Raw genomic sequence first — 7,850 nt, 5'->3', positions numbered from 1 at the left:
TTTTAATTCCTGCCTCTTTTTGTCCTTTTCTGGTTTCATTAAATTCGTTGTCACTTTGGCTCTTTTCTTTTTTTGTTGTTTTCATTTTTATTGGCATATGATTGCTTTCGAAGTTGTGTTAGTTTCTACTGTACAGCAAAGTCAGCTATATATATACATATATCCCCTCTTTTTTGGATCTTTCTCCCTCTCTCTTCCCATTTTTCTATTTCAGTTCAAAGGAGCTCTCCATTTCCTCACTCCTGAAATTACTCCCTGGAAGGCAAATCCAGTGATTTCCCATCTCCTTTTCCAGGCACACAGGGTGCTCCTTAGCTGAATAAGATCCCCACCCCAGCCCCCACCCCGAGAGCTCTGGCAATTTCAGGCTTGTAGCAAGAGTAAAGCTTTAGTTTGATGTGGTTAAACCAGTCATCACAGTGTCTTCAGACTCTCAGCCCCAAACCACTCTGGGGTACATCACCCTCACTTTCCATTTCTCTGGATTATCTTTCATCTGTTCACCACTAACCCTCACAGCCTCAACCAAGGCTGAAGCGGGGGCCAGCAGGGTGGTACGCTTCCTTTCTTGGTTGAAATACTAACTGCTGTGGCTAAAGCCATTCCCTTTCGGACTCATTACAGGGAACAAGAGAAAGAGAAAGCAAGAGTAAGCGCTGCAAAGACTGCTGTTACATGGTTTCCCTTAAGCCCCAGAAATAGAAAGCCAGACTTCCGACTTGCAGAGCCTCTGTGCGAACCACCAGACCACACTGCCAGATAAGAAAAATGTTCGATTGTGTCATATTTCCTTCATCAGCGCTAGTTTCTGAAAATGGCTCTGAGTTTCAGAGAGCCCGGCCATGATCCTAAGATTAAGAGAAGATGAAAGAGGAAAGAAGAAGGGATCAGATCTCTTTCTTTTCAGGTATAAGTTTATTTTCAACCACATAAGTAAAGGGAAGGGAAGATTATGAGAGATTAGACGTGAGCTAACTTTATTTGCAAAAGAAATTTTTTATTTGCAAGAGAAATGAATTGGACATCAACAGGCATTGAGAAAGGGAGCCTGCCAGTTTAAAAAAATGTGTCCTTGGTCTTTTCAATTCCCCTGTGTTTATTTATTGGGTGCCTGCTCTATGCCAAGGGCTGTGCTTATTGCTGCAAATCCAAAGAGGATGAGGCATCTGTTCACAGAACAAGGAGGCTGGACTAGATTCAGATTCACCTAGATTCCAACTCATGTGCTCAGCATCACCTCCACCACCAAAATAATTTTACTCCACTCTCCCAGAGCAGACTTGGTGGGCACCTGTGCTGTCAGCTGCTGCAGGACGAGTGATGGCCCAGTTACTGACAAGCTCCTAATTGGATGGTAGGAGGTACCATCAGCTATAAAAGGTTATCTTTGTACTAGGCTGGGCTGCTTATGCTCAGAAGAGACTTGGAGGGTGAGGCCTGGTGAGCTGTCAACCTGGGGTAGGGCCTGGCCCAGCAGACAGATGACAAAGGTTGGGGAGGCAGATGATAGACAAGGCTCTCGTGGGGAAGTAGCCATTTCAGGGATGCAACAACAGCATGGAAACCAGGACCTCAGAAGCCAGAGAGCTCACTAGGGGCACAAAGAAAGGAGAGCCTGATGTGGCCCCAAAGCCCGGGACCAAAGAGACCAGGTTTGGAGAGCTGCTGATAGGAGACTTGTAGTGAAGACAAAGGAAGGCGAGGGGACTTCCTTGGTGGTCCAGTGGCTTAAACGCCATGTGCCCAATGCAGGGAGCCCGGGTTCAATCCCTGGTCAGGGAACTAGATCTTGCATGCCACAAATAGACCCCTGATGTCCCAACTAAGATCCAGCACAGCTGAAAAAAAAAAAGGCCAAGGAGAGGTAGGAGTCAGGAGTCTCTTTTATCAATATGCAGCCAATACAAACCCAGCTACTTATGAGTGACTTCTGTTTGCCTATCCGTGTGCCTTGGGGCTTCCCTGATGGCTCAGACAGTAAAGAATCTGCCTGCAATGAGAGAGACCCGGGTTTGATCCCTGGGTCAGGAAGATCCCCTGGAAAAGGGAATGGCAACCCACTCCAATATTCTTGCCTGGAGAATCCCATGAACAGAGGAGCTTGGTGGACTATAGTCCATGGGGTTGCAAAGAGTCGGACAAGACTGAGCAACTGAGTGCGCACACACACACACACACACACATACACACACACACACACATATACACGTGCCAGGCCCTGAGGGGCTCAAAGAAAGAGCCAAGTTAGAATTTCACATCGAATGAAGAGCAGATCAAATCCATACACTGAAATTACTGCTGGCTGAGACAGTCCTGCATGGGTCATGCAGCACTGGCACTCACACAAGCTCTTTCTCCTTGCCTTATCTCATTTAATCCACCCGACAGCCCTGCAAGGTGGGGACTGTTGTCCCTGTTTTAGAAATGAGGGTGCTGAGGTTCTGAGAGACTGTGTACCTTATCTGAATTGGTCCAGCTAGTAAGTGACTGAGCCAGGCTTCGGATCCAAGCCTGTGTTGAGCCTCTGAACGTTCTAGTATAGCCTGCAGCATTCCCGTACTGGAATAATACGGTGCTCCATTGAGCGAGTGTGCTTAGATGTTCAGCTGTGTCTGACTCTGAGGGAAAAGTAAATACCGGCCGGAGGTGCAGGGGAGAAGAGCAGCAGGAGGAGCCCTAGGAGGGAGGGTGCCATGCAGGCACGGCGTCAAGGATGGCTTCTTGGAAGCAGCGGGTCTGTTGGAGCTGGTTCAAAGCTGTAATCATGAGTCTTCTCCAGTTTCTGAGGCAGAGAAGGAGGGTCTGAATTAGGATGTGAGCCATCAGGCAGTTGCTGTCTGCAGTGGCCCTGCCCTGAGGACACAGGGGTGCCACGCAGAGCACACGTGGTGTGAGCACTCACTGCGGGAGCCATGTTCCATCCGGTCAGACACCCAGGCGGCCTACAGGCCCAGCCCCCGAGCCGTGGGCTTGCAACCCCCTCGCAGAACAGCCACTGACCCTGAGCAGAAGTGAGAAGGAAGTACCCCCTCAGCCCCAGGCTGTGGAGGGGGCCTGGCTGTCCACCAGGGACTGCGGGTGTCCTGGCAGAGACAGGAGGTAGCACAGGCCCCAGGCACTAGGGTGCCAGAGCCTCCTGAGAAGGAACAGGTGTGAAGCAGGCAATTAGCTGGGAAGGCGTCCGGGGGGCAGGCGGCCTAGAGCTGATTGGGGAAGTCACCAGGATTACATCATCGACCGGTAAGTAGGCTTCATTAACTCTCCGATGAGTGCAGTGTCGAGAGGGAATGGTTTTTTTCTTCTTCCAGGAGCCAGAAAAAGTGATCGTTAGATTTGTCTTGTAAAATAAAACTGTTCCGTGGCAGGGACGAGCCTTTAAGCTTCTCCGGTGTATCTGGCACCCTGGCTTCTCTCTGGGAGGAAGGAAGAGTGTCTATTCATGGGCTGTGACTTGGAGAGGCCCCACGGTGAGTCAGGGGTTCTCTGTGTGTGTGTGCCCCGCGGTCACTCATGTCGTGGGGGAACTGCTAATTTACTCATGTAATGTGTTCCTCTAGACCAGCCACAAAGACCACTCAGTTATTTTGATCCAAAAGAGAGGCTGGTGTTTACCACAAACTCCCCAGCAACCCTGTGGGTGTGTGTGTTTGTACAACGACCTCATACAATGAAGCGTTGCCCTGGCTGGCAATGACAAGCATTCCAACTCTGAATTGAGGGCAGAGATCGTCCTGGAGTGACCTCCACGGGCATGATGGCTTGTATGTCTTCTAAAAATCCAAGTGCATGGAGAGAGTGGTCATGTGTTCCGGCCACCACAGGGGACCTGAAGGGGAGCAAACATTTGAGAATATCTAATTCTTGCCAGGCACGGGGCTCAGGTTTTACATATCTTATCATGATGGCTTCTCTCAACTACCCTTTGAAGCAGGTATTATGCTTTCACCATTCCAGGTTCTTGCCCCAATGTTTCTGCTTCGAGGACGCTCATATGTCCTTAGGTGCCCGCTGAAAAATCCTGTAAAACCTATTCTGACTTTATCACAGTTAGTTACACTCTCCTTTGTGCTCCCAGAAAATCATAGACTTTACGGAGATGGCAGCTTCAGTTACTTCCTCTGTAATATTAGGGTAACCATAGGGTCATTGTAAGGAATACATGAAATAAGTCACATAAGTGTTTTGACAGCAGTTGGCACTTATCCCTTGCCAGTCATTGCTGTTATTAATAACAGTAACAATAATACCACATACGATTACGTATAATTGTAAGTTCCTTGAGTATAGGGATGTTAACTACTTGGTTCATTGCTTTATCCTCAGAGTCTAGCAGTATTTGGCACGTGGGAGGCACTTGTTTTCTAGCTGGTGAGTGAATCAGAGTGAAAGCTTTGCCACCTCTCACTTCTGTATGCGCCTGAGAGTGGACCCTTGTCTAACCTGCCTCTGTATCGGTAATATCACCACTTCATCTGGTACAACCCACGTGTTCAGTGACTGTACTGAACAGATGAACGGGACCATGAGATGCTGCTACTCAGCCAGTGCCTGGCTAAGGGAGGCGGCCGCGTGCCCATTTGATGCTGGGTGGGGGCTCAGGGATCCCTCCTGCTCCCTGAATTCAGTAAGTGTGCCCTCGACACACCACCCCTGCATGGTGAGCTTCTCAAGGTGGGGACTGCGTCTTGTTTACTTTTGAATCCTTGGTGTCCAGCTCTGTGCCTGGCACAGCATGCTCAGATGGGTGTCCGAGAAATCTCCTGTCCTCCCGGACTCCGAGCGTGGCGTCAAGTGGATTTGTCATCTCTCTTCCAGCACCACCTAACCCTCTTCTTCTGTCGAGGCTCCCACTTCAGTTTATTAAAGACCCTTTTCTCAGTTATAATGGTCTAAGTCTCCTCTGGAGTACTGTACCCTATGGGAAGAGCAGTCTTTGTAATCAGGCTTTTCTGGACTCAAATCTTGACTCTGGCAACTGCGAGCTGTCTTATCTGGATGAGTTGCTTACCTCTCCTGGGCATCAATTTCCCCTTTCAACAAATGAGGCAATAATACACTCTATTCACCTATTCACCTTAGGGCGCCTAAGACATGGCGGGACCTGTTCTACACCCCGGAGATACATTTATGTGAACAAAACAAACATTGCTCTTGCCTGAATGGTACATGCAAACTAGAGAGGGAGAGACCGACACTAAACAAATAAGCCAGTAAACAGGGGGTTGGATGGTGCATGTGCTATGGGGAAAGGAAGTGGGCAGTCAGGGTTATCAGTGTCTTATTCTGGGGACGAAGGGAGGCCTTTCTAATAAGGAGAACCTGCATCCGGAGAGTAAGATTCCAGGGAGAGGAAGACAGCAAAGATACCTCCTGCCTCTCCCACCCCAGTCCAGCCCCAGTGCAATCCAGTCACATCCCTTGTTCTGCTCAAAAGTCTGCAAAGAGCTAATGGCTCATTAGGTTCATAGTCTTAGAGACTGACCTTCAGAACCACCTCCAATATGAGGCTACATTCACCTTTTCCAGCCATATTCTACTGCTGTCAGAAATATTTAATCCTAGGAGAGAGAGCTGGGTGCACTTTGTCAGTCTCAGCAGAATGACTGAGGAAAAAAGCCTAAGCATACTCCCAATGACGAACAGATTGAGATGGGCCCTTATCCCAGATTCCCTGGGCCAGATTCGCATGTTCCAGTCAAGGTGGACAGGACCCCTATTACTGGCTCGCCCTTCCCATAGTGTTACCATGGAGTCGGCGATAACGCATCTTTTTTTTTTTTTGAGTAATAAGCGTCCCTTTATTTGCTGACGCCATTACAAAAACCGATTACATTAGCAACAAAAACTGTTTTCTTGAGTTGAAGTCAGAGGCAGTTACTCCCCAAAATGTTAAGTAAAACAGTATACTACATCAGTATTAAAATGTTAAATTTTACATTGTCTTTACCACGTTTGATCTTCTGAACAATTTTATTGAGCAAGATAAGATAAAAGAGTACATGTTTATTTTATCTTCAGGAATGTAAAGGTTTAATCATTCAAACAGTTTTTATTATAAAACTAAATTCTGAGGATGTCTACAGAGTTGGCTTTTTTTTTTTTTTCTTAAAGCTACAAAATGGCATGTGGTTTCCCAAATCAGTTTTCTTTTACTACTTTTATCTCCCTTGATCCCTGCTCCTATGGGCCCCTCACCCATAACAAAATGACCTCATTTTGCCTTTACTGATTCTAATGGGTGATCCAGGCTCCAGTCATAAATTCCTGTATCCAATGGCTGCAAGCTTCCCTGGTCCTCCATTCTTCCATTCTTTTTCAATCAGCACTCAATCCACAAAGGATTAATGTCCAGACCAAGGGCACATTGGTCTGGACATTAAACTGGGACCCTCTGGCCGTACACAGAACAGTAAACTCCCCGATACTATGGTTTTACCAGCCTGGTGAACAGGCACCACCAGCCTCTAAAACGTCCCCCATGATGGCATTTATGATGAATTTAAAGCCTGGCTAATTTCAGACCCTTCTTGTAGGGAAAGCCCTTGGACTGACACTTACCACCATGTGGATCTTGGAGAAAAGCAAAAGAGATCCTGATCCTCAACACTGATGTTCTAAAAGAACGTGCCTGAGGCTTTCTATTCTCTACCACACGATGTTGAAGCAAGGACAGCCATTCATGACTGTGGGATACAGATGCCCCCTAGCATTATGAATGGCATCCCTGAATACCACTGTGGAGCCTACACATCTGAAAATGTTACTGCCGAACCTGTAGGTTTTCACTAGCTGGCTCCACCTGATGTGGCTGATGTAGCCTCAGTCTGGGACACAGTTTTCCTACTCAATGCCAGGACGCCTGGGCAATGTGGCACCCACACTGTCATTCCTATCTGTTTGAGTGTACCCCTCTTCTTCCCCAACACCACCGGCCAAGCAGATTACATTATCCTAAGCAGCCAGCAGGAAAATAAAAATGGAATGTGATTCTGTATTTTAGTGCCCACTTCTGAAGATTCCTCCACCATAGTTATGATGCCCAATTGGATGCCCAGTACACAGAAACTTGTGCCCTTGAACACACCTTCTACCCTGTGCATCCTTGTGACAGCCTTTCTGATGTCAGCCTATGCTTCCACGACCTGGGTCAAGAGCTGCACTTGCCCAGGGAGCCTATCACAGCATTACAGGTGATGACCTGATCCCAGACAACCACCCCTCAGAAAATGACTACCCAGTTACACACATCATCTGCCAAGGTGCCCCTGCCAGAACACAGGCATCTTCCCCTCAGGGGATAGCCCACTCAGCATATACCATACACTCAAAAGAGGTGAACACCAGACAGACCTGCAAACTTAACCCTCTCCTCCCCGTTGGGCACAATAAACCCCATTACCACTGTGGCTAAAATGTTCCCTCCTAAACCTCCTAAAGCAAGCCTCCTGCTTAAGGCCCTCCCCAAGCTAGTCTGTATGTACACATGGTCAAGGCTACGCCCCAGAGGCCCAGTCACTGGGTGCACTCAGCCCCTATGGGCAAGCCACTTCCTTATTCACTCCATGCCAGATGACCCAAGACTCATGAAAAAAGGCTCCCCCCTACACCCACCAATACTGATGCTACTGGTCTGGGTCTCTAGGTCTTGCTTTGTCTTACCCAGGACCCGACAGGACATTGATTGAATGTTATCAAGTTTGGTCCCTGGCCCATGAGTCTGGACATGTAACCATTCAAATCCACATGCCTGTGTTGGTGTCTTCCCAGGCCCACATAGCATGATAGGAGGCACAGCTCTCCAAGATAGTAAAGGCCCAGATAGTAAAGGAACATGAGTGATTAGAAGCTAC

At 48.0% G+C, this 7,850-nt stretch overlaps 1 protein-coding gene across 1 annotated transcript in view; it reads left to right on the top strand.

Annotated features, from left to right (window-relative positions):
* The first annotated feature begins 2,964 nt into the window (after positions 1 to 2,964).
* The window catches only part of LMO2 (LIM domain only 2), a 30,640-nt gene continuing 25,754 nt past the window's right edge, over positions 2,965 to 7,850 (top strand). Inside the window, exon 1 of the mRNA XM_005216391.5 lies at positions 2,965 to 3,240. The gene's annotated coding sequence lies outside the window, so the exon portion shown is untranslated. The remainder of the gene's footprint in view (positions 3,241 to 7,850) is intronic.

The sequence above is a fragment of the Bos taurus genome, chromosome 15 (genome assembly GCF_002263795.3).
Source record: "Bos taurus isolate L1 Dominette 01449 registration number 42190680 breed Hereford chromosome 15, ARS-UCD2.0, whole genome shotgun sequence".
Classification (NCBI taxonomy): Eukaryota; Metazoa; Chordata; class Mammalia; order Artiodactyla; family Bovidae; genus Bos; species Bos taurus.
Note: the sequence above shows the minus strand (reverse complement) of the source record. Positions and strands in the feature narration are given on the sequence as shown.